Here is a 24595-nt window from a genome sequence, read left to right on the forward strand (position 1 = left end):
TGCCAGGATCGTTGTAATTGTAAATTTGATTCTGGGGAGTGCATTCCCTAGTCATGAAAGCCGGGAGGATATTCGTGGTGCTTAGCTAAAAAGGAGCGAAATGGATTTCAGAATGCAGCTTGCTCAGATACTGTTTCTGGAACCAGGATCTAGAGAGGAATTCCTTCCCATTTTTGAGTGAAGAGAGGCAACTCCCAAATAAGCACACATCCAGACCCCTAAGCGGCTGGTTGGTGCGTGCACACGTTCATTAGGTCTTGTGAAAATGTGACACATTTTTTAAAAAAATAAATCAGTTTCATATTCTACCCCATGTAGTCCTCAGCTTTTTCTAATTGCTTCACAGAAGCTTGTTTTGTTTCCCCAACACGGTTGTGCGATATGTTGTATCATCCCACCATCTTGTCCAATTGTCACGGCGCACGGTAAGTTCACCCACTTAATAATATCACAAGGGTTCGTTGCATGTTTGTGATACATCAGGCACTGACTTCTGGGAACGATGCCCACTCACTACCGCAACCCTTTCCCCCCCCCCCCCCCCGCCCCATCGCTCTTGCCATGAAAAATCAATAAAGAACACATAGTCTTGACTTTCAGGGAGTTTCTCATTTATTTGCAGAGACAGGCAAAGAGCACTTTTCCAAATGGTACAGTAAGTACTATGAAAGAAGAGAGTATGGAATGGAGAAGTTGCAGCCCATTCAGATTTGGGAAGGCTGAGAGAACAGGTGGGGCCAGGGGCGAGCCCGGAGTATGTGTCATCTAAACCTCGTGTATACATGCAGGACTTAGCCCGCATGTCCTTAAGGACGTAGCCGGGTGGAGAGAGGGCATTGGAGGCAGAAAGGAAAACACAAACAAGGGTCTAGACGTGGAGAAGAGCATGGGCTGTTTGGGAACTGCAAGTGTTCAACAGAGCTGGAGAGTAGAGTCTGCTCAGGGCTGGCAAAAGAAGAGGTGAGCCAGAATGTGAAAGGCTTGCACATTCTGCTATGCAGTGTAGACCATTTTGGAAAGGTAACAGGGAGAGACTGAAAACTTTTGAACAGGGTAGTAAAAAATCAGTTTTCACCTCGTTTCGCTTTGACTGCTTCTTGGAAACAGAATTGTGGGAGAAAAGTCAGGAAGGCAGGAAACCATTTAGGTGGTATTGCAGTAGCCTTGAAGGGATCGGGTGATAGAGCGGGCTGGCATCTGGAAATGGAGAGATGTGGATAGAAGTGTTAAGAGGGGAAGAGAGGCTATATGTAAGGAGGTGCGTGTGCGTGGCGGGGTGGGGGGCATGGAAAGTAAGTGTATTCCATGTAGAAGAGCCCACTGGGCTGAGGAAGGATTTAGCCTCGCTTCAGGGGGGGGCTAGAAGTCTCATTTCCTGTGTTTTATTTCCGCTTGAAGCTCTTGGCTCTAAGATCTTTGATCACGTGCTGTTACTTCCGCTCGAAGCTTTTGGCTCCAAGATCTTTGATCACGTGTGACAAAACCCCACGCATTTTCCCCTTTGGTCTGAACGTGCTGACAAGGCAAAACAAGACACTTTCACATCCTGTTCTTTAGCTCATGGTTGATTAACGGAGATTAAAACTCTCTGCTCTCCGAAGGTAGCAAGCTAGCCATATTTGGGAAAAACCATTTCCTGTTTTGATAAATAAGGCTTATTTCTGCAGCTTGCAAAGCCAGGGTGTAAAACCACCTCATTTGCAAACGTCTATAAGAGTAGAGGTGCTCCGAAGATATTTAGACTGGGGTTGATACTGCTATTGTGATAGTCTCCCTCATTTTGGTCTCCTAACTTGTCTGGTTTTTGTCTTTGACAGTTTGCCTCAGGATGGCACCTTGCCTCCAGATTCCCATCTGCTCCAGCCAGGTAATCAGGCCATCTGGAGCCTTTCGTGCTCCATTCCTGGCTGGCAACCCAGGGGTCCAAAGGTGAGTCCTGATCCTGGTCCTATGTCCAGACTCTTGTCTGTTGGAAGCATGGTAAGAATTTGATTTTGATTTTTTTTTTTTTTTGAGTCTTTAGTTGATTTCTGGTGATGGATTTTTTTTTTTTTTTTTGGTTTTGTAGTTAGATAATTTGGCTCTCTCTGTAAGTGAATTAAATGGTTTATAGATATTTTTCTCTTTTGAATGAAAGATGACAGAAAATCATGTTTGTTACTCTTTTCTGTTTGTTTGTTCATTTTTCCCCAATTTTGAACTCAAATCAACTAAGAATTTGTACCCATTAGAGAAGAGCTCTTTTTATATGAAAAATGAGTTTTGTATTTTTGGGTTTATCCCTGATGTATGGGCTAAAATTTTGGAATAGAAGCTATAAGTTTTCTAGGTTTTTATGTATGTTTATGTGTCTATAGATATGTAATATTTTCCTACTTCCAGATGGTATTACTAAATTAGATTATAAGAAAATTTTTAAAGAGTTTTATTCTAATTGACTTAGAGTTAGCTAAAGGCATATACAAATAAAGGACTATTCCTAAAAATTCCCAGATATTGAAAAAATTAGATTTCTAATACTTTCAATGTGCTCAAAATACATTCTTATAGGCAGTAATTCAAATGTTCTAAGAATTCAAGTTTACATAATTTAGGTAACTCTAGCAAATGAGACTAATTTAATATTATTGGTTTAATAAAAACAGCTATATCTTCTGAGTTGTCAGCATTAAATGTAATAGAAACATATATTTTTATTTTATGCAAGCATGTTTTTCCTCAATTTATAAAGTTTGGCTGATTTAATATACTATCATTTCAGTTCCTATATTTTAAGATTATAAAAATGTACATTTGTATTAGTCAAATTAAGTCATTATTTGGACAAACTTTATTTCAAAGTAATTATATTTTGCAGTATGTCAGCTTAAAGACAGTGTCCAAAATGAATTGGTAGCTTAAAACCTTGGACTGATGCTAAATTGACTTAATTTATGAATATTCATTAGACACCTAAATCCTATCTAAGTAAGAGAAAAAATTGAAGCATTAATTGCTGAATACAATTTCATTTTATATACTTTTGGACTTTTACTTTTCTATAATACAGAGAGGCTATCTATTTGGGTCTGTTAATGCACATGTTCATTTTTGCCACATTGAGAAGCTGTACCTATAAGGAACGCTTATGATTATAAAAATTATGAGATGTTGAGATGTATATTTATAAACTTTGCTAGTCTGCTAGAAAATACTAGTATATGAAAGACAGTTTACAGTTATTTACTATCAGATACTCCTTCCTTGACCAAACTTTAGTTAGGCTCCGGCGAGCCTTCTTCTAGACTAGGCTCGACCTTGGCCTGCTGAGCCCCCGCTTTAGCAATGAATCCTAAGCTAGTTAATTGACACTTGCCCCCCTTCATATGGGATCATCCTTAATATCTGATCAAGCTCCTCATACCCTGCCCTGGATATCTAAGTCCTTGGCACCTGCTTTTAGTAAGAATCCTGTGAAGCCAGTTTAGCAAGAGTCCCCCTACTTTGGTATCTAACCAAGTTCCTCTCAGTAATTTCCTATCCACTCACCCCCTCACTGGCTCCTTGGCTGAGATCTCCAGCTGTCTGTGCTGCATGGGAATGGAATACCAAAGTCTCTCTCCTCTACTGCAGTAGTTCTAATAAGATCTGCCTCGCAGCTTTAACACATTGCCTGGGAATAACTCTTACACTGTCTCCTGGTTTTCTATATGCAGTAGAAGTGGCTGTAGTGAAAACTTAGAATCAGTATATGTGAATGAGACTCTAACAGGAGTGATAGTAGCAGAGAGGAGCAACTTTGCACGTGAAGTGTGCAGGGGGTATTTTGTTAAGAAAAACAAGAGTAGCTTTGTTCCAAAGTAAAAAAACTAAATAACTTGTCTAAAATGAGAGACAAGTGTATGACAAACTTGTCTGGATAGAGAAAGTTGTAGATGGTGCATGGAAAAGGAATTGTATTTCTTAGAGTCACAGCTGGCTAAGGCTGATGGGCTTATTTATAAGATTGTTTTTATGAATCTTTTTTTCCATTTCTTTTTTTTAATTTAAATAGAAGATTTTTAATAAGAGTGTTAGTACCAAATATGCTGTTTCAAAACTAGCATTTGGTTTTCTTTCTATTAAAATGACATTTTTTTTCTTGGATTACTGGTGTTTTCTTAATAAGTGCTTGCAAAAAATATTTTTCTTTACCTTTATAATCTGCCTAGAAAACAACTATTCAGGGTCTTATTAGACTCATTTCCTATACTTTGGGTTGACTTTATCATATCTTTAATTACTCGAAAGAACAAAGTCTTTTCACTTAAAAAGAACTGGAGTTCTTTATAGTCACGTCCCTTCTATGCCTACTTTTAAATTTATATCTTCATTTTGGCTAATTAGGTAACCAACTATTATTTCTCAGTAATCCACGATCCTATTTAATCAAGTGTTCAAATTTCCTGACTACTTTTTGTATTTTAATTTCCAAAAATCAAATCCTAAATGTTATCTTTTGCCGAAGAAATTGTCAAGAAAAAAAAAAAAAGTTAAGTCTGGACCCGAGTAAGGAAAGGTATTATTGAATGAGACTATTGCAGAGAGGTGCTCGAAGCCTGAGCCAGAGCAGTGTCAGGCAGGTGGGGGGGGGGGGTGGAGGGGGGGACAAGCAAAGTTTCTGTAAGCAGAGACCCGGGGATAGGTGCCTGTGCAAAGCAGAAGGATGCCATGCTAACAGCTGGTGTGCGGAAGGTGCCTTGAAACATAATGAACTGCATCCAGTGTTGTACTAGTAGAAAAGTTGAGGCAGGAAAGTTGTGTCCTCGGGCACAACGACTTGGGATTCTGGTCTCAGTTGAAGTAAACAAACAAAAATGCAGAAAGTTTGCAGAGTTGGGACCTAGTGGTTCTCAGCAAAGCAGCCTAAACTTATATGAAGCATAAAGTTGCCTCAGCCTTGTCAGTCCCTCTCTTTGTTCAAGGTGGGCTCAGAGAGACTCTTCATGGACAATTCAAGGATAAGGAATAACTCAAACAGCGGATGGCTGAGTGAGATAGACCTCAGGGCCACCATATTCTCAGTGATGACCCTAGAAGACCAATTGAATCATCTGGAGTGCAGGCAGAGGTCAATTGTTTCAGTGTTCTTAAATGGGATGCCTAAAATTAAAAAAAAGATAAATGTTAGCATAAAGGAATGTATTAAAGAGCCAGAAGTCAAACCCTAAGAGTATCCAATCTAGTGAAATTCAGGAGGTCAGTGGATGAAATCGTTTCATTGTGCAGCACTGCTCCCTGAGTCGTATCGTGATCTTAATTATGTTACTCAGAGCTCGGGTTATCTCCCTTATCAGGGGATACATGACCTGAGCATTTCACCAGACTTTCTTAGTGACCCAGACAGCAGCTTGGCCAGAGGGCAACCAGGTTCACGCATGGACTGCTGCAGTATTTATTCAGATCCTGGGGGAAAAGGCCAGTGACAAAGCAACCTAGAGTCCGAATAAGGATATGGGAAATCGTGTTTTGGTTCTCAGTGACTTGAAGTCAGGAAAAAGGGAGAAAAGTTGTACAGGTTAGTTTGAAAAGTTATAGCCAGGTATTGAAGGAATCTGCAAGAATTGAAAATTTGGTAAGGGCTGACAATCTCTCTAAAGTAAAAGATTCAAATCTGATTTATAAGTAGGTATCACCACTAGTTTATCTACAGTGGGAAAAGAAGCTAAGTGTCTATAAGACGAGATAGAGTTTGCATATCAATCAGCTACCTGCAGTTTACAGAGGTGCAAAATAGCTCAAAGACAATGAATAGGGTCAGAATCCGGTAATCCAAAAGAGCATGCTATAGTTTCCCTTTGAAACACCAAAGGCTCTCTACAGTCCCTTTCCCCTCTTGATCAAAGACAATCTCAAAGAAAGATTACTCTTGGTCACAAAATAAGGCTGGTCTCACTGGAGGTGGCCTGGTTATTTACATAGATGCAGCAAGAACGACGTGGTACCACGTAGGTCTTATACTGGCTTCTCTGGACGCTTTCAGAAAGAATCTCAGATTGGACTTTTCAGAGCCTCTCGAGGCTAGGAAGCCAAGCCAAAACTTCACCATCATTTTCCACCTGCAGTACCTAGTGATTTGGTGGGCATTCCTCTCTTCCTGAGGTCCTCAAAATAGCCTGGGATTCCTGAGCCTGCCAGGAAGTGACCTTCCTTGCTCACCTATAAGGCTGGGAACCCTATCAAGCCGGTTGCCAGGCCAGTTTTCCCAAGAGGGACTTTGTAAGCATTGGCCCATCATGTCAACCTTAATTGCTGAAAACGGTCTGGTCACATCTGATGAAACGAGCATCGTTCTCAACTGTGACATTATAGGCAGAGCCAGCCTTGATTAACCAATGCTTCCAATTATGTCCTATTAACAAGGTGGACAGGCTCTTACTGAATCTATGCAAATAACTACAGTGCCACGAAAACAGGAATACTCCACTAGACTTCCCAGAATTTGGAAGGGTGAGGCAGGGCAGAGAAGAGGAATGTTTCCTTTCTGTTTCACAAGGGCACAGTCTACTAAATTGTTGTGAGTGCTAGATAGCTTGAGAGAAGAGAGAAAGTGCATCCTTACATCCAGAAAATAGAACATGAGAGCATCAGCACTGTTCCAAACAAAGCCCATAATCATGAATGATCAGTTCATTCAGTCCTATGTAATAATTCTTGTTCCATTTGATCTTGGATTAACCGTCCATAAATCTATATTCTCCCCTAGAGTTCTAGAAATCCTGACTTAGTCTACCAGGGTGGTCCCAAAGTTATTTAAGCAGTGCCATCAGAAGCCTTACCCAAGAGTACCTGGCTGGCATAGTCTGCTTCCACGGTCTCTAAGATAATCCTTTTTTGTTGAAGGCAGAGCACTCAGTTGGTAGCTGATTTGCAAGGGCTCTTCGGGAAGCATCAGAGGAACATAAAACCACCTGTGAAGGACAGAAAACTTAAAATAGCCATGGTTAGTTCATTTTTGATAATTTTCAAAGGTGAAAGATCTGAGCAGAGTTCACTATAAAAATAATACAATTGATAAAGAAATTTGATTTTTATGGGACACTGAAAAAGTCAGTTCAATCAGTTTTAGGCAAAACATGCTAATGTTTAATTAGCATCATTAATCCTGTTTTCAAAGAAGACTGGATATTATATGTAGTTTATGAAAATGGATGAGTATAATCTTTGGAGGAAAACATGACAGATACGATATCATGGTTCTGAGACATGATATACCATGAACATATATCAAGCATATTGTTAAAATATAGCAATGGTATATCCAGATAATCAAGCAATAAGTAAACTTAACCTGAATGAGTTGAGGAAGAACATACTTGAGTAAAATAAAAATGTGTTCTTACAAGGCTGATAACTCAAAAGGCATAACTGTATTTATTAACAACATTTAAACTAGCCTCATTTGCCAAAGATTTACCTCGTGAGCCTGAATTTTAAAAACATATTGGTAAACTTTTATAAGAATACTTTTTTCCCCCACACTAAACATATTAGAGATTTAATTGTCTCGGTTTCTGGGAATTTCAGAAATATTTAAAATTCTATAAACTCCTATTTATCTCTTATCCAATCCAGAAGGAGCTCCTTTAAGGGACTTCAGAATTTAATGTGGTCATACCATTTGGAGGTAGGAAAATAGTACACGTGTATAATACAACATACATATACGCACATACAGATGGACACAAATAAAGAGCTTATAGCTTTAAATTTTAATTAAAAATTTTTAGAGCTGGTTCAGATATAAACGCAAAGACTCAAAACTCACTGGTTCATGTAAAAGAGCTGACTCTAATCCCTGCCTCACTTTTACCTTTTTACAAGGATTGTGTTTCTGGCAGATGGGGCAAATTGAAGTAACCTGCTCAATGTAAGAGCTGAAGCAGTCTCCCCAGTATTTGTGGAGGAGACCCTCAAGATGTACTTGGCCCCGATATGTATCCAATGGAGGCTGTGGACTACATTTTGGGAGAGTGACAGAGGAGAGACCAAGTGGCCATTGGTGTCTCCAAAGCCCATCTGAGTAAAGAAAACTTGAAGCTTATTTCTAATTAGCTTTTTCAGCTGCAGGCTTTCGCTCCTGGGGTCGCTGGCCTCCTCACAGCCCCGACAGTGGTAAGGGGCTTAAATATCAGGTATCTACAGGACGAGGAGCCTGAGTGAGAAAGGAAAGGCCTAGCAGGGTGGATGACAGAGGAGGTAGAGGTGTTGAAGGGGGGAGAACGAAGGATTCTAGGGAGCTGAAGGGAAAGTTGAAGGTGGAAAAAGGGAGGCAGAGTTAGAGGAGGATGATGGGAAGGGATAGGTCTTAGAAAACACCGAGGAAGAGAAATGGCCTTGGAAGGAAGCAGTGGTCTCTGAAAATGTTTGTGGAAGAGACTTTGTTCTGTTTCTTTGTACCGAACAATAAAAGCAGTGCACCGTTTGGATGAGATCTTGGAGTCATGGGATTCAAGAGCCCTGCTCAGAATAAGTCAATGTGATCCAAGAGTCAGGGGCTTTAACTATACTCAGAAAAGCTGGAAGAAGGCAGAGAAATAGAAGGAAAAAAGACAAAAATGAAGAATAAAGCCAAGTCTTTACCATGCTACAGTAGACACATGTGTGAAGCACTGGACCAGGATTTAGACTCACCACTGTGGATCCCAACTTCCCCGGCCAGGAAAGGAGCCAGCATCTGATCAGATGGCATTGACGCCTGGGTGAAGAAAGCAAGGTCCTGGGGGCATCTGACATTCTGTCAGAGTTACAGCGTCATCCCTGTGAAAGAAAAAAATGCAATGGATGTTACTATGAAGGATTTTACTATGTTCATATGAAGGGGGTTATTGCAATAGGAGGAGAGGAGTATCATAATAGGAAGACGCTCTAAGTCAGAAATGTATCTGGGGAGGGATGGGTGGGCGGAGCTTTTAAATGCAGAGACGCCTGGGATAGGTGGCTGTGGAGGGTAGGAGGTGGGGAGCTGAAAACTGGTAGGGGAGGGGGCTCTTGAAACTTAACCTTCATCAAATATTGTACTAACAGGGAAGTTAAGGCAGGAAGTGTTGGTTTGTGGTTAAGCACATGGGGCAGGGGTTGCTCTTAAGAGGAGCAAACAAATTCAAGTGCAGAAAATTTACATGGGATTGAGGGCTTTGTGGTCCCGAAGTTGTGTCAAGCTCAAAGTTTGATTAACCTCGTCAGCACTTAAAATTGTTTTTGAGATTTTGCAAAGGGTTCCCACTAAGATTTGTTTTTTCACCTTGTAAAAAAAGAAATGTTGGGAATAATTAGGGTTATTGATAGGTTACTAATGATGTGTTACGTGGGAAATACTCTCAAATCAGAAGAAATGCTTAGACCTCCCTAGGTTAAATTTGTTTGGGTAAAACATTATTAGTGTAAATATTTAAACAATTGTATCCTGTATGGGAAGGTTCTAGACAATGATCAGTGTTTTTTGCTGACCATGATACGTTTCTGTGTATCAGAGTTTTAGTGTTGCTTTGCCTGTAAAACAAAAGCAGTATTATATTAGCAGTCATAATTTTTGTTATTTTTAAAAACATTAAGTTGGTTGCAACTTTACATCTTTAATGTGAATTCAGTGTATTTCCTGGCTAGTTTTCTACTGGGGATTCACATCACTTATCTATAAAGTTTTATTAATCTACTACTGATGTTTAAAAGCCTACTTTAGATGTATTAAATCTATTTACTTGATAGTCTTGACATATTCTTGATATATTCTAACTTTGTACTAGGTTTATACCTAACATTTCAGGATTTTTATGTTATACCTGAAAATGTTTTCTCTGTGAAGATTATGTTTATGTGTTTTCATAAATTAAATGCAATCTCTTCTTTGAAAATAGGCATGAATCTTTGTGTTTAAACATGTTTTGTCAAAAACTTTTTTGGATTGACTTTATTTTGTTCTCTGTGCCATGGACACAACCAGATATGCTTGTCGATTGCATGATTATTGTAATGAACTCTCTTCAGATCATTCTCTTTTGAAAATATCAGTAGGAAGTAAATAATAGACCTTCTAGTCTTTTGTCATCTACAGACAGTTTGTATGCTTTGTTTTACTCCTGATGCTTCCATGAAAATACCTGGAATCAGCTGGAAGGCAGAGTGTTCCATTTTTAACAAAGGATTGTCTTAAGAGCCTGGAGACTCTGCCAGATACTCTTGGGTGCAGGCTTCTGATGGCATTGTTTAACTATGAGATCATACCAGTGGACTGAGTCAGGAGTTCCAGACATCCAATCAAGAAGTAGATGTGTTCCTGAGACTACTAACCCTGGATCAAGTGGAACAAGAATTATCACATAGGACTGAATGAACTGATCATTCATGATTATGGGCTTTGTTTGGAACAGTGCTGATGCTCTCATGTTCTATTTTCTGGATGTAAGGATGCACTTTCTCTCTTCTCTCAAGCTATCTAGCACTCACAACAATTTAGTAGACTGTGCCCTTGTGAAACAGAAAGGAAACATTCCTCTTCTCTGCCCTGCCTCACCCTTCCAAATTCTGGGAAGTCTTGTGGAGTATTCCTGTTTTCGTGGCACTGTAGTTATTTGCATAGATTCAGTGAGAGCCTGTCCACCTTGTTAATAGGACATAATTGGAAGCATTGGTTAATCAAGGCTGGCTCTGCCTGTAATGTCACAGTTGAGAACGATGCTCGTTTCATCAGATGTGACCAGACCGTTTTCAGCAATTAAGGTTGACATGATGGGCCAATGCTTACAAAGTCCCTCTTGGGAAAACTGGCCTGGCAACCGGCTTGATAGGGTTCCCAGCCTTATAGGTGAGCAAGGAAGGTCACTTCCTGGCAGGCTCAGGAATCCCAGGCTATTTTGAGGACCTCAGGAAGAGAGGAATGCCCACCAAATCACTAGGTACTGCAGGTGGAAAATGATGGTGAAGTTTTGGCTTGGCTTCCTAGCCTCGAGAGGCTCTGAAAAGTCCAATCTGAGATTCTTTCTGAAAGCGTCCAGAGAAGCCAGTATAAGACCTACGTGGTACCACGTCGTTCTTGCTGCATCTATGTAAATAACCAGGCCACCTCCAGTGAGACCAGCCTTATTTTGTGACCAAGAGTAATCTTTCTTTGAGATTGTCTTTGATCAAGAGGGGAAAGGGACTGTAGAGAGCCTTTGGTGTTTCAAAGGGAAACTATAGCATGCTCTTTTGGATTACCGAATTCTGACCCTATTCATTGCCTTTGAGCTATTTTGCACCTCTGTAAATTGCAGATCTATCTGGAAACTTTGTTTTGTCTGGTAGCTAAGCTTTCTGTTTCCTTGTGCAAAAACCAGTTTGATGTTTACTTCTAAATTGCACTGTGTTTTCTCACCTTGCACAACTTGTCAACCCTTAACCAGATTTTCAGTTCTTACAGTTTCCTTCAATATTTGGCTATAAACTAATCTTAGCCTCAAAATAAACTTTCCAATTTTTCTGCCTCCTTCTTGACTTGAAGTCATGAGAACTACAAACCGATTGCCAGGTTTTTATTGGGACTCTGAAATTGCCTTTGCTGGTCTTTGCCTCCAAAATCTGAAGAGTCACTGCAAGCTGAAGCCTAAGGACTTTTTATAAGATTGGAAGGACTCATCATCCCACCTGATCATTCATGGTCCAGCTCTTTCCATGCATAGGCCACTGCTTGCACTACCAAGCAAGTGTGGCGAAATACTGGAGCCATCCATCCTTATTGGAGAAGAACCAGTGCTGTGGACATCACCACCAATACAATTGACATCTCAGCTTCAAAAAACTCAGTGAGTGGTAAGAGACTGAATATACAAACAATCACCAGACCAGGTACAGAAATAGAGCTCTGACCCACAGCTTCTAGAGCAATTAGTCTAAGAAGCCAAATATAACCTACTCAATATCAGTCCCAAATCAGGACCTGGTCAATAATTGCCAGCTTCCCTAATTTTTGCCCTCACTTCTAACTTATATATCTAAAAAATATATTCTAATCAATCATATAAGATGGTCCACTTCTAGTTAGTTCTCTAGCTTCTGAAAGCCGACTGCCTCTAATTAGCATTCACCTAAAGTCGTCCTGTTTTCCACTCCAGAGTTTCCACAACTCTACCTGCATTTGAGTTTCTGCCCATCTCAGGTGATGGTGGTAATTCTCTTCCTATAGCAAGTTCTGAATGAACCGCATTTGTTTGTTTTCATTTGAGTGATCTTCATTTCTTACCATAGTTTTCTTGGAAGTTCCACCAAAATACAGTTGGCACTGACCATCACCGTGGCCTCCAGTCTTAGACCAGGCACCCAGAACCTGTTGTGCCTCACTGCTCACTGCTCGTCAAGTCCACAACGATGTGGTAAGTCAGCACAGGCCTGAACTCTACACTTCGTGTTGAGTGCCTTGGTCTTTCTTCTGAGTTTTTGTAGCTAGGTTTTGTTATTGGTGCCCATTTGTTTGTATCATTGGTGGAATCAAGCCATTCTTTTCATCCCTTTTTGTTTGCATTTGTGTTACTGCTCCGTGGGTTGCTGTCTAAAAGTGCTATAGGTCACAAGGAGAATCATATGGTAGAACACAGGCATATGCCTTCTGAGCATATTTTTCATGGCAGCCTCACACACCAATGAGTTTGCCATTCTTTTAAAAAAATTTTTTTTCAACGTTTATTTATTTTTGGGACAGAGAGAGACAGAGCATGAATGGGGGAGGGGCAGAGAGAGAGGGAGACACAGAATCGGAAACAGGCTCCAGGCTCTGAGCCATCAGCCCAGAGCCTGACGCGGGGCTCGAACTCACGGACCGCAAGATCGTGACCTGGCTGAAGTCGGACGCTTAACCGACTGCGCCACCCAGGCGCCCCCAGTGAGTTTGCCATTCTTACAAGAACTGCCCATTTGGACAAACTTTGTTGTAAGTCACCCAATAAAACTGGATGAGGTTCTTTCCATCTCAAGATTTTGTCCTTCGGGCTTTTTCCCCCCTTTCTGATTCAGAGAGAGCAGTCTCTCTGATATTCCACATGCCAGAGGGCACACATTGTCGAGTCTGTGTTTGAAGGTGACCAATCATGAGTTTGGGTTTTGAGATATGCGTTGCACACACATTTCATTTCTACCAGCGTTGGCAGCTCTCATGGGATCATTTAAATCTAAATCATCTCCTCTTCTGGGAAAACTCTTGTTTCACATATCCACTCTCATGACAGTCCTTACTCTTGTACTTATCTTTCCAAATGTTGTAATTTTCCCAAGTATGAATTAAGCCTTTAGTGGGCACTTGGGGGCATTTGACTTCAAAACATTGTTCATTTGAAAGGTTCCTTAGAAAAGAAAGGAATACGATTTCTCAGTACATATGGGCAGTATTTTTTGATTGGTACACAGAGACCTCCAAACAAAGTTTAAATAAAAAATTACTTCACCAAAAGTTTCTTTGGCCAAGGCTATGAGGAATTTGACAAACTTAAGTAACAACAAAGTACTTTCTCTAGTAAATCCTCTTTCTTGTCCTTCAGCTGCTTCCCTATATCCTACTCTCCTTTTTCCCCTTTTATCATTTCAATCTCTTTCCTCTGTTGACACCTCCATCTGCTTGTCCAGACCCTTTCCCCAACTCTTAAAACTACCAAAACCAGTTGCCTCTAAAAATCCATCCTTCTCATGTGCTAGGTATGCAGGGAACTATAGAATCTAAACCTTGCACTCAAGCTCTAATTCTTAGAATTCTAAAGATTTCTCTAAACTTAGATAAGACCAGCAAATACCCATAAAAATTTTTTAGAATTCAACTTGTACACATGTTGGTTGGAAACTCAGATGCTTACTTCCGTATGGCAAATGCTGATTGGACCTACCCAATAAGGGACCTATAAGAACCCCCTTTTCACATTAAGCTTGAGGCTCAAAAAGAAGCTCAAAAAGCAAGCTAGGTAAAGTCTCCTGAACACCATACATAAAACATTTTTAATAAACGGTCATTGGACCATAATTCCATGTGATAAAAGTAAAGACGAAACAATGGGATATTTTTTAGGATAGACTAGAAAATATCTTCCAAAAATGTGTGGGAGTGAGAGATGCTGATTGGACAGCAGCCCTTTCATCTCATTTTGTCAATGTTGCTGAACCTGAGATTGGGCACCTAATTCAAAGAAAGAAATTAGAATGGGAAATAGCCCCTTTATCTGAACTAAAACACCTGACCTAACATTTTGAAATGGCTTTAAAATAAAAATAAGACAAGACTTAAAATAACCTTGGGCCCTGAAGATCAAACAGCTAAGTAGACCACTACCTATTGATAAGGACATTTGTAGATATTGTAGAAAAAAAGGAGGGGCACTGGAAAAAAAAATGTCTCATCTTAACAAAAGAAAAACCAAAATGAAAAAAATCCCTCAACTCAGATTAATAAGGAAGGAAAATGCGTTCAATAGTCTGGACTACTTTTAAACAAAGTGAATTATAAATATAGATGGTCAACCTCATTAATTCTTGGTAGATATGGGTACTGCTTTATGTTAAATCCTACCTCTTGCTCAACACATTCCTCAGAGAAAACATAGCACACACAGGAGCAGGTATCTCAAATAATCTGCAGCCATTAGCTGTAACCCTGTGTCCTTAACTGAAAAACATTCTTTTTTGTTCTGTGATGCCACCCTTGCAAAGTTAATAAGGGGATATTTACTTGGCAAATGCGCACGAGAGGAGCTATATATTGAAATTCCAGAGGACTCCTCTATTCATAATCAAATTGCATCTGCTCTGGATATACCTTTGCCTTCTCCGTAATATTTAATACATACCTCTGATAAAAATCTTGACATCATAACTGACACCTTATGGACTAAAAATGCCAACATCAGAATTGGAATGGAATTGGAGGTGAATCTATTAAAATTCAGATAGATCATACCAAACCATTACCCTAACTTTCCCAATATCCTTTGAGGCCAGACACACAAAGGAAGAGCTCAAACCTAGCTTTAAAAACCTTATTCTCAAAGATCTTTTCATAGTCTGCAGTAGCCCTTGCTACACTCTCATCCTGCCGAGAAAGAAACCAAATGGATGAAGATATAAATTGTTCAAGACTTCAAGACCATCAACAAAATTGTTATCTTTTGTTTCCGTGTAGTATGCAATTCAAATACCATCTGATCTGCCTACCGCCTCTGGCTTCATTGTTCATTTGAAAGGATCTTTGCTTTGCCTTTTTCAGCATGCCTCTAGACCATGCCTTCCACTGAGGAGGACCACAATATCCCTGGGCAGTCATGCCTCAGGGGTGCACTGAAGCCATCTACCACTTTTCCCCAGGTCTTTAATCAAGATTTATAAGATCCAAATTTCCCTTGTGATTTAGTTCTGATATAATATAATATAACATAATAATCTCTTACTTTGTTCAGAGGACAAGGAAGCTTGTGAAAAGAATCATTTACTTACTCTCAGCCTTAGCAGAAAAGGAACATGATGCTTCAAAAGATAAATTACAAATGTTCCGCAATACAGTCCATTATTTAGGAAATGACCTATGTAAGAAAGGGAAATATTCTCCTGATAGATTAAAGACTATCCAAATTTATCCTAGACCTCTTTCAAGCTGACAACTGGGAGGATTTCTAGGTTTAATTGGAAATTGCAGGCAATGGGTACCAAATTTTTCTGTGATTGCAACACTTCTTTATGAATTGTCTAAGTCTTTGGTAAGAGACTCAGATCTGGGAGCCCAGATATAAAGAGGCCTTGTGTACCTAAAGAAGGCCCTTCAATAGCCTCCTTCTTCAGGTATTCCTAACTAGAAAGCCATTTCATTAAATTGTGCATGAACAATTTGAAGAAGCCCTTCGGGTTTCAATTCAATTTCATGGGAATCATCAAAAGCCAGTTGCTTACTATTGTCTCACCCTTGACCCTATTGTAAAGGCTTTTTCCCTCTTGACTTAAGGTAATCAGTGCCATCACAAAAGTCACCAGTGCTTCTGCTGAACTAGTTCTAGGCTCTCCACTCACTCTCATGGTTCCTTATGCGACACAGACATTACTATTGACTGAGAACACACAACACTTTTCAGCCAACTGATTAACCTCTGAAGAGATTCTGTTAACTCTCTCCTCTTTACTCTTCACCCTTGAAACAACCTGAATCCTGCCACTCTCCTGCTCCTAAAAGAATTGCAACAGCTTGATTGTCTTACTTCAGTTAGGGAGCTATCTGTACCTCACAGATGCACAATGTATTAAAGATCCCACTGAGAAATCTGACCTAATATTATTTGCTGAGGGAGCGTACCTCAACTGAAACTGGAGATTATCAAGCAGGAAATGCTATCAGTAATTTAAGAAGATGCTTCTTTAGAATATAGTCCTCTACCTGAAGTAAAATCAGCCCAGATGGCAAAACTTAACTGCCCTTCCTAGAGCTTTTCAACTAGCTAATGATCAGAGAATACATATGTGTATATATATGAATAGCAGATCTGCTTTTGGAGTAGTACAAGACTGTGGGATGCCTTCTTCATAACAAAGGGGGTTCTCAGTTCTGCTGGTATCCTCCTAAAAATGGACAACAAGTTATGGAATTTTTAGATGTACTCCTACTTCATAGAGGGATGGCTACTATAAAGATTGAGGCCCATGTAAAAAGAGATAATACAGAAGCTAAAGAAAATGCTGTAGGAGATCATTATGCTAAAAACTCTCCTTAACCAAAGTTATAAGCCTACCGAAACCCTCAAAGGATATATCTCTGGAAGGATTCAAAGAGGCCATTAAAAATATCAACATATGGCGTCCGATTTTGAAAAGGAAGGATCTGGTTGTATCTTTCACTCAGATAATCTCTGGAGTGCTCAAGATGGCAGCGTGGTTAAACCAGATAAATTCAAGTGGATATTAACTACATTTCTTCATGAAACTACTCATTACAGACAAATCGATCATCTTAACATAGGTGAGAAAATTTTAAAACGATAGCTGAGGTTATTTTCAGGTCATGTGTCACCTGTCAACAACCTAATCCTGGAAAATCTGTAAAGGGGAGACACAGCCAGGACCTCAGTGGGACTTCAAACACCTTGAGATGGATTCTAACTGGCATCAACTTCTATGATATTTGAATATTTTTAGTTACTGTACATCTATATTCAGGATGGGCTGCAGCATTTCTTTGCTGAAAAGCTACAGGTCTTATGGTCACTAAAAAGCTGCTTGATTTTGTGTTTTCAGCCTGAGGCATCTCGACTTTTATATCAAGTGATCAGGATGTGCATTTACCAGACACTCTTGTGAGAAAATTCTGTAAGATGTTACCCTTACTTATAAACTATACTGTTCTTATCACCCACAATCTTCTGAAAAGGTTGAAAAGACTGATGGAAATCCTTGAATTTAAATTAACAAAACTTTCAGAAATCCTTGAGTTCTCTTCGTCAAAGACACTCTCACTAGGTCTTATAGCTCTACAGTTCACTCCCTCTGGGACACATCAGTTGTCCCCCTGTGAATTGGTAACTGCAAGATCCATGCATTTGGGAATTTCATCTCTGATATTAGACTCCACCCTACTGCATGGTGACATGGCAAAAAATTTACAAGGGGGCTCTTGTATTACACCCAGTTCTATCACCAGTGGTTAAGGGTACCTCCCCAAAACATTTTTCTGAATCACCTCTTCATGATCTTCCGCTAGGATATTTTGTCTGTTGGAAGAAACAACAGAGGAAATCTGCTGCCTTTGATCTCAATGGAAGGAACTTTATCAGGTACTGTTAGCAACAAATACAACAGTAAAATGCCAGGGAGCCAATGCTTGGTTTCATGCTTAACAATTAAGGAAGCAATTCAGAATTCTGCACAATTACAAGGCTACTTTAATAGGGGAATTTAAATTGAGGATACTCTGAGATCTTGTAGACACAAATAATCTTTGGAAGGAAACAGCTCACCTAATCTCTTTGGAACAAGCAGATGGCTTCAGACAATGAATAGCTTCTACCCAGGGTGTTGGACCAAGACCTCTGTCTGATTCTTGTTTTATCTATCTACTACTAATAATTATCCTTATTTTCTATAGATCCTTGGTTGCTATTCACACATAAAGGCTCTTTCTCTCCTTTTTCCATCCTTATATAATTGTTAGGCCAGAACATACTCATTCTAATGCCATCATTAGACTATCTCAAACAGTAGCTACTGCCTTTGGTCTTACTGACAGCTGGATATGCCATCTATCACTGTATCCCATTATAAAACCTCTCACCAAATGAGACTATAAGGAATGGTCTAATGAGACTATAAGGAATGATGTTTCCATTTGCACTTACATGGAAAAATGACCTTAAACAAATAAGCCTGTGACTTTATCAGTGTCCATGTATGCAAAAGAACCAATTATTACAATCAATCAGACCCTATATCATTTTAAACTTTATTTCCCACAACTTTCTAAGGGCAATGGACCAAATGCTTGCCATCTGGAAGAAATTAACAGGAACCCAAATATGTACCCCAACTGATAGAAGGCGTTAGTTTTGACCTCATGATACATATAACTCATTATTTCCTAGATCTCACGTGTCCCTACCAAGTACTACTTTCTTTGTAACCAGGATTCCTGATTCTGTTTGTTTCAGACTAACACCTTTAAGAATAGTAATCCAATGCTTGTCTGTGAACCGAAACCTTAATTCTATAAATCACCATGGCTAGAAATTCCAACTCAGACATAGGTTCAAAAATAAAGCCACTCTTGATCATTCAGGACACTACCTGTAGGAATTACTGATTCATTGTTCATGATACTATTCCCATCAGTGGGAATCATACAAGTAGAAAAAAGTGTAAGAAACCTCACTAATTTGCATAACTTACTAATGATACCATCTCTCGCTTAGACGGAATACAGATCGCTTTCAACTCATTGGCATGAGTGACATGTCTACTCATTGGTGGCCAATTGCATTGCTGTAAATTTCTTTTAAGCTAGTCATAGTGGCACTTGTGCTATTGCTAATAGTTCTTACTGTACTTGGATTAACAAAATAGGGTGGAACAGGCTATACATTGCTTAAGGAGAATGCTATTTGGCTATCTAAAGTTAGTCCTCATGGCCTATGATATTTGTTCTCTTGGCTTGGGTTGGGCAACTGGGATTTGTTTTGAAGCATTTTATAGGGACTATTAATTGTTTTTGGTTTTGGTCATGCGATCATTATGCTGAACTGTGGTATTCTATCCAGAGTCTTAAATGTTCTCACACAGCTGTTCTCTCATCAGATGATCCCAATGATGACAAAACAACTGAAAGGTCAGGAAGATCTCGCATACAGTTGACCATGGAGGTGACTAACAATCTCTGAGCAGCGCAGATTTGGATCACTAGCTTTCTCTGAATTGGCCAACTTCTTGCAAGTGAGTTAATGATTGAAATGAGGAACTGGGAGACTGACTATACATACAGGCAACGGCCAGACTCTCAGACTATAAAAACAGAGTTCTGATCCACAGCCTCAGTAGCAATCAGCCTGGCAGGCCAACTCACCGTTTCTGCAGCAACTGCCCCAAACGGTCAGGTCTTGGTTAATAACCGCCTGATTCCCTAAGTTTTGTCCCTCATTTCCAAAAAAAGTAAAAAATGTTCCCCTAATTAGTTAGGGGAACTAATAGCATGCCCTAACTCGAGTTAGTCTCATTCTAATTTCTTCATGCCAACAGCATCCTATCAGGGCGTACCTAGTCTTTCTTCCCTTTTATTTCACTATACAGCTGGTCCACTAAGTTGTGCCTTGAGTCTCTGCCAAGTATAAGTGATGGTGGCTGACTTCCGTATGGTCGCAAGTTCTGAATAGTCTTTGCCTGTTCTCATTTGGGTGGCCTTCATTTATTTCCACAGAAGTACTGCTTAATCAAAAGATTTTCTTCCACCAGCCTTTTGGAATCCACTAAACCTGTGACTCACAAGGTTGACTCCTAGTTCTTTGCTTTAATTCCATCTTTACAAAAAAAAGTTGATTTATTTATTTTGAGAGAGAGAGAGCATGTGCTGAAGGGGCAAAGAGAGAGAGAGAGAGAGAGAGAGAGAGAGAATCACTAGCAGTTTCCACAGCATAAGTGTGGAGCCTGATGCAGGGCTTGAACTCATGAACTGTGAGATCATGACCTGGGCCAAAATTGAGAGTCAGACCGACTGAGCCACCCCATTTTTTTTAAATGTTTATTTATTTTGAGAGATAGGGGGAGGGGAGGAGGGGAAGAGAGAGAGGGAGAGAGAGAACCCTAAGCAGGCTCCGCACTGGCAACATAGAGCCTGAGTTGGGGCTCAAACTCACAAACCAAGAGATCATGACCTGAGCCAAAATCAAGAGTCAGACACTTAACCAACTGAGCTATCCAGGTGCTCCAATTCCATCTTTTATATTGATATTTTTTATTTTTCATTTCAGATAACCCTGTTTAAGATGTCTGGACTTCAAGATTCTAAAACAATTGACCTTTGCTATAACCTCTCAACAGATGGTTCAGCTTATTTTACAGGAACAACACCAACAAAAGTCCTAGACAGATCCTGCTTTGTCTCACTCAGGAGGCTTATGCTGGTCTTTTACTTGTTTAGGTTAGTTTATTATATTCATTCTTATTGAACAAAAGGAGGGTTTGACAGTGTCAGCTCTGTATTTATCTGAGCTCTGTATTCCTGGAAAACATTGATGGTTAATAAATCCCCCATCTTTTGTGTTCAGTTTCTTACTGAAAAGAGCCACCACCCTTCTGCATACCATTTATGGAAGACTCCTCATCCATTTTTTCTCGTGACTCCAATAAGAGTTGTGTGTCAAGGTGTCTATGGAAAATTGATTTTTGGCAAAGATGCCAGCACCATTCAAAGGCAAAAGCATAGTGCTTTCAACAAATGATTCTGGGACAACTGGATACAGTCACACACAGGAGAATGAAGTTGGATCTTTACCTCACCACTATATAAAAAATAACTCAAAGTGAATCAAAAATCCAAGTCTATGAGCTAAAACTGTGGGATTCTTAGAAGAAAACATAGAGGTAAATGTTCATGACATCAGATGTGGCAGTGGAATTTGAGATATGACTCCAAACACAAGCAACAAGACAAAAAAACAGATAAATTGAGCTTCATTAAAATTGAAAAATTTGTGGGATGCCTGATGGCTCAGTTGGTTAAGGATCAGATTTCAGCTGAGGTCATGATCTCACATTTCGTGGGTTGGAGCGCCATGGCGGGCTCTGTGCTGATAGCTTAGAGCCTGGAGCCTGCTTCAGATTCTTCTCCACCTGTCTCTGCCCCTCCCCTGCTCACACTCTGTCTCTCAAAAAAGAATAAAAAGCATTAAAAAATAAAAATATATTAAAACTTTTGTGCTTCAAAAGATACTATCAAGAAAGTGAAAGGACAACCTAAGGACTATAGCTATATTTGAAAATTGTATATCTGATAAGGAACCTGTATCTAGAATATATAAAGAATTCTTAAAATTCAGTAATAAAAATGACAAATAACCTAGTTTAAAAAGTCAAAGGATTTGAATGGACATTTCTCCAAAGATGACATACAAATGGCTGATAAGCATATGAAAATATGCCATAGATCATTAGTCATCAAGTAAGTGCAGATCAAAACCACAATGAGATATTACTTCAAGCCCACTAGCTTAGAATCAAAAGGTAGGTCAATAACAAGTGTTGGCAAGGATGTGGAGAAACTGAAACCCCTCTAGATTGCTGGTGGAAAGGCAATGTCACTACTACAGAAAACAATCTGACAGTTTCTTCAAATGATTTACCCTATGATCCAGACATTACACTCCTAGAGATACGGCCAAAGGGAAAAAAAAAACCTATGTCTACACAAAAAGTTGTACACAAATGTTTACAGCAACAATATTCATAATAGCCAAAAGGTAGAATCAACCCAGTGTCCAACTGGATATTTGGATAAACAAAATATGATACATCCATACAATGAAATATTATTTGGCCATGAAAAGGAAAGAATGACTGACATATGCTATAACACGGACAAATCTTGAGCACATTAAACTAAGTAAAAGATGCCAGTGACAAAAGACCACATATTGCATTATCCGTTTATATGAAATGTCCAGAATAAGAAAATGTAAAAAGATAGAAAATAAGATAATGGTTGCTTAGGGCTGGAAAGGATGGTGGGTGGGGAAGGGATAGCTAAATCCGATGTTCTTTTCTTAAATTGAGATGACAAAAATATTCTAAAATTGATTGTAAGGATGGCTTCAAATCTGTAAATAAAAATAATTGTACCTTTTAAAAGTGAATTTTATGGTATGTGAATTATGTCTCAAGAGAGCTGTTAAGACACAAGAAGACAAATGGCCCGTGTTTGCAGATGTTCAGTAGCCTGTTTCCTGAATACAGGAAGTTGGGAGCCCAGTTTGAACTACCTTTGTCCCTTGTGATTCACAGTGCCAGCATTTTCACTAATACGATTCTCTTAATTCTGTGGGTTTTTACGAAGTTGAGAAGTTCACTCTATGCCACGAAACTGCGTCCATAATTATTTTTGAGTCAGATCTTCTAATTCTGACTGCCTAAGTGAATGCAGAGGGCCAGGGCTTTTGTCTTCCTGAGAGCACCACTTTCAGTATTTAAAGATCTTAACAAAGGTGTTACAGTTACTGCTATACAACAAACCATACCAAAACCTAGTGAATTAACACAATCATGATTTTTAATATGTCTGATCGTTTTGCGGGTCAGCCTGGAGATTCCCAAGCCGATTCTGCCTGCCCTCACATATGTGTTGTTTCAGCTAGAGATTTGGCTGGACTGGAAGGTGCAAAATGACCTCACTCACACGTTTGACCCTTGGTTCTGGCCTTTGGCTGAGATTCTCCAGTTTTTTCTGCATATGACCTCTCATCTGCCAGTAGGCTAGTTCAGCTAGTTCAGCTGCCTTCCCTGGCTAAGGGAAGTTTTCCGAGAGAACCGAAGCAGAAGCTGCAAAGCCTTTTAAAGCTCAACCCCGGAAGTTGCATTATGTCATTTCCGCCATATTCCATTGGCCAAAGCAAGTTATACTGGTCTAGATTCAAGAGGATGGAGAAACAGATTCCACAACCAGACGGCGGGCAAAGGGAAAGCCGCTCTGCAACATATCTTTGTCTTACTGAGATAGGAAGGGTTAGGGACGTTAAACAACTTCTGCAGTCCTTACAAGGATTTTGGACTTTATTGCTTGCAGCATCTCTAAAATATGCTAGTAACAGAGAATTATATGATCAGTTTGTGTTTTAGAGAGATGACTCTGAAAGCCGTGTGGAAGATGAAGAGAGGAAAGACAGAAGTTAGGCACAGTGTATTTAGAAAAATAACGCAGTTGTCCACCTGGAGATGACAAGGGCTCGAAGAGAGATTGAATGAGGAGATGGCTTATGGATTTTTAAATCTGACTCAGTGTTAGGCAAGTGTCAAGATTTTATATAGCATGACAACTCACTATACCATGACTATATGTATATGTAATAAATTATATATAACATCTCTAGTAATACATAATATGTGTTGTAAAACTATATCAAGTGAAAGGAAGGGAATGATGAGCACAGAGTTTGGGATGATGACTGTCTTAGATGAGGGATGTAAACTATTATAAAAGTTTTGGACTTGTGACTGGGTAGTAGACTCATATGTGCTTATTATATTGCTACAAAAGGAGAAAGCAAAGAGAAATAGTTGTAGACCAAAGGTGTAAGCATAGTGTGAAACAGGGATTGTTCTGTATATCTCTGATCCATGAAGGAAAATAATGCTGATCTGCTTTGTGGATCTCCAGTGAGATGGGTTAGTATGTGCTATGCAGCATTTCCCCACCTTGCTTGCTCCAGAATCATTTGTCCACAGATGAAGCGTGGAAGCTGCCAAGGCACTTATTTCACAGATGAGGAAAATGAGTTTATGAGATGTAAAACAAACTTGCTCTTCTTTTTTATTCTGTTTTCTTTCTCCCTCCCTCCCTCCCTTCCTTCCTCCTTCCTTCCTTCACCTCCTCCCTCCCTCTCTCCCTTCCTTCCTTCCCCTCCTTCCTTCCCTTCCTTCCTTCCTCTTTTCCCTCCCACCCTCCATCTCTTCTTTCTTCTTTCTTTCTTTCCTTCTTTCTTTCAGTGATTTGTCTTATCTTTTTTAGTTAATAGCTAGTCAATGCCATTCAATAAGTCTGAGTACTTTAAAAGGTCCTGAGAATACCATAAAAGAGTACAAACCACATTCTAGTCTCCAGAGATGTGATGTCTAGGACAATGGCTATAAGTTACCTGTGGCTTTAAGCACTTGAACTGTGGATAGTATAACCAAGGAACTAAATTTCCAATTTTATATAATTTTAACAATTTTTTAACAATTAAAATATTTTTCCATTAAATATAACCATTGTTTCAGTGTGACTGCATTTCACTTAACATCTTGAAAATTTAGCATCCAAGTTGATATGTGCGATAAGCATAAGATACACATTGAACCTGGAATATGGCTAGACAAACAGATTTTAGAAGCAAAAAAGAGGGGCGCCTGGGTGGCG

General features: G+C 39.5%; 2 long non-coding RNA genes across 3 annotated transcripts; one reads left to right on the plus strand and one right to left on the minus strand.

The window, feature by feature from the left end:
* Window positions 1-589: 589 nt before the first annotated feature.
* On the minus strand, window positions 590-8861 carry LOC124507801 (uncharacterized). Its single transcript, XR_006961125.1, has 3 exons — window positions 8653-8861; window positions 6798-6929; window positions 590-5121 (listed from the first exon to the last, which is right to left on the minus strand). It is a non-coding gene; the product is annotated as an uncharacterized LOC124507801 (long non-coding RNA).
* A 119-nt stretch (window positions 8862-8980) lies between these two features.
* Window positions 8981-21198, plus strand: LOC124507802 (uncharacterized). Of its 2 annotated transcripts, none has more exons than XR_006961127.1 (5): window positions 8981-11805; window positions 12241-12365; window positions 17705-17777; window positions 19291-19425; window positions 20457-21198. It is a non-coding gene; the product is annotated as an uncharacterized LOC124507802 (long non-coding RNA). The 2 variants fall into 2 exon arrangements; XR_006961126.1 differs by having other exon boundaries at window positions 8981-11798.
* Window positions 21199-24595: the final 3397 nt, after the last annotated feature.

The sequence above is a fragment of the Lynx rufus genome, unplaced genomic scaffold, assembly GCF_022079265.1.
Source record: "Lynx rufus isolate CCGP_SWC_20201006 ecotype Redwood Valley unplaced genomic scaffold, mLynRuf1.p SCAF_12, whole genome shotgun sequence".
Classification (NCBI taxonomy): Eukaryota; Metazoa; Chordata; class Mammalia; order Carnivora; family Felidae; genus Lynx; species Lynx rufus.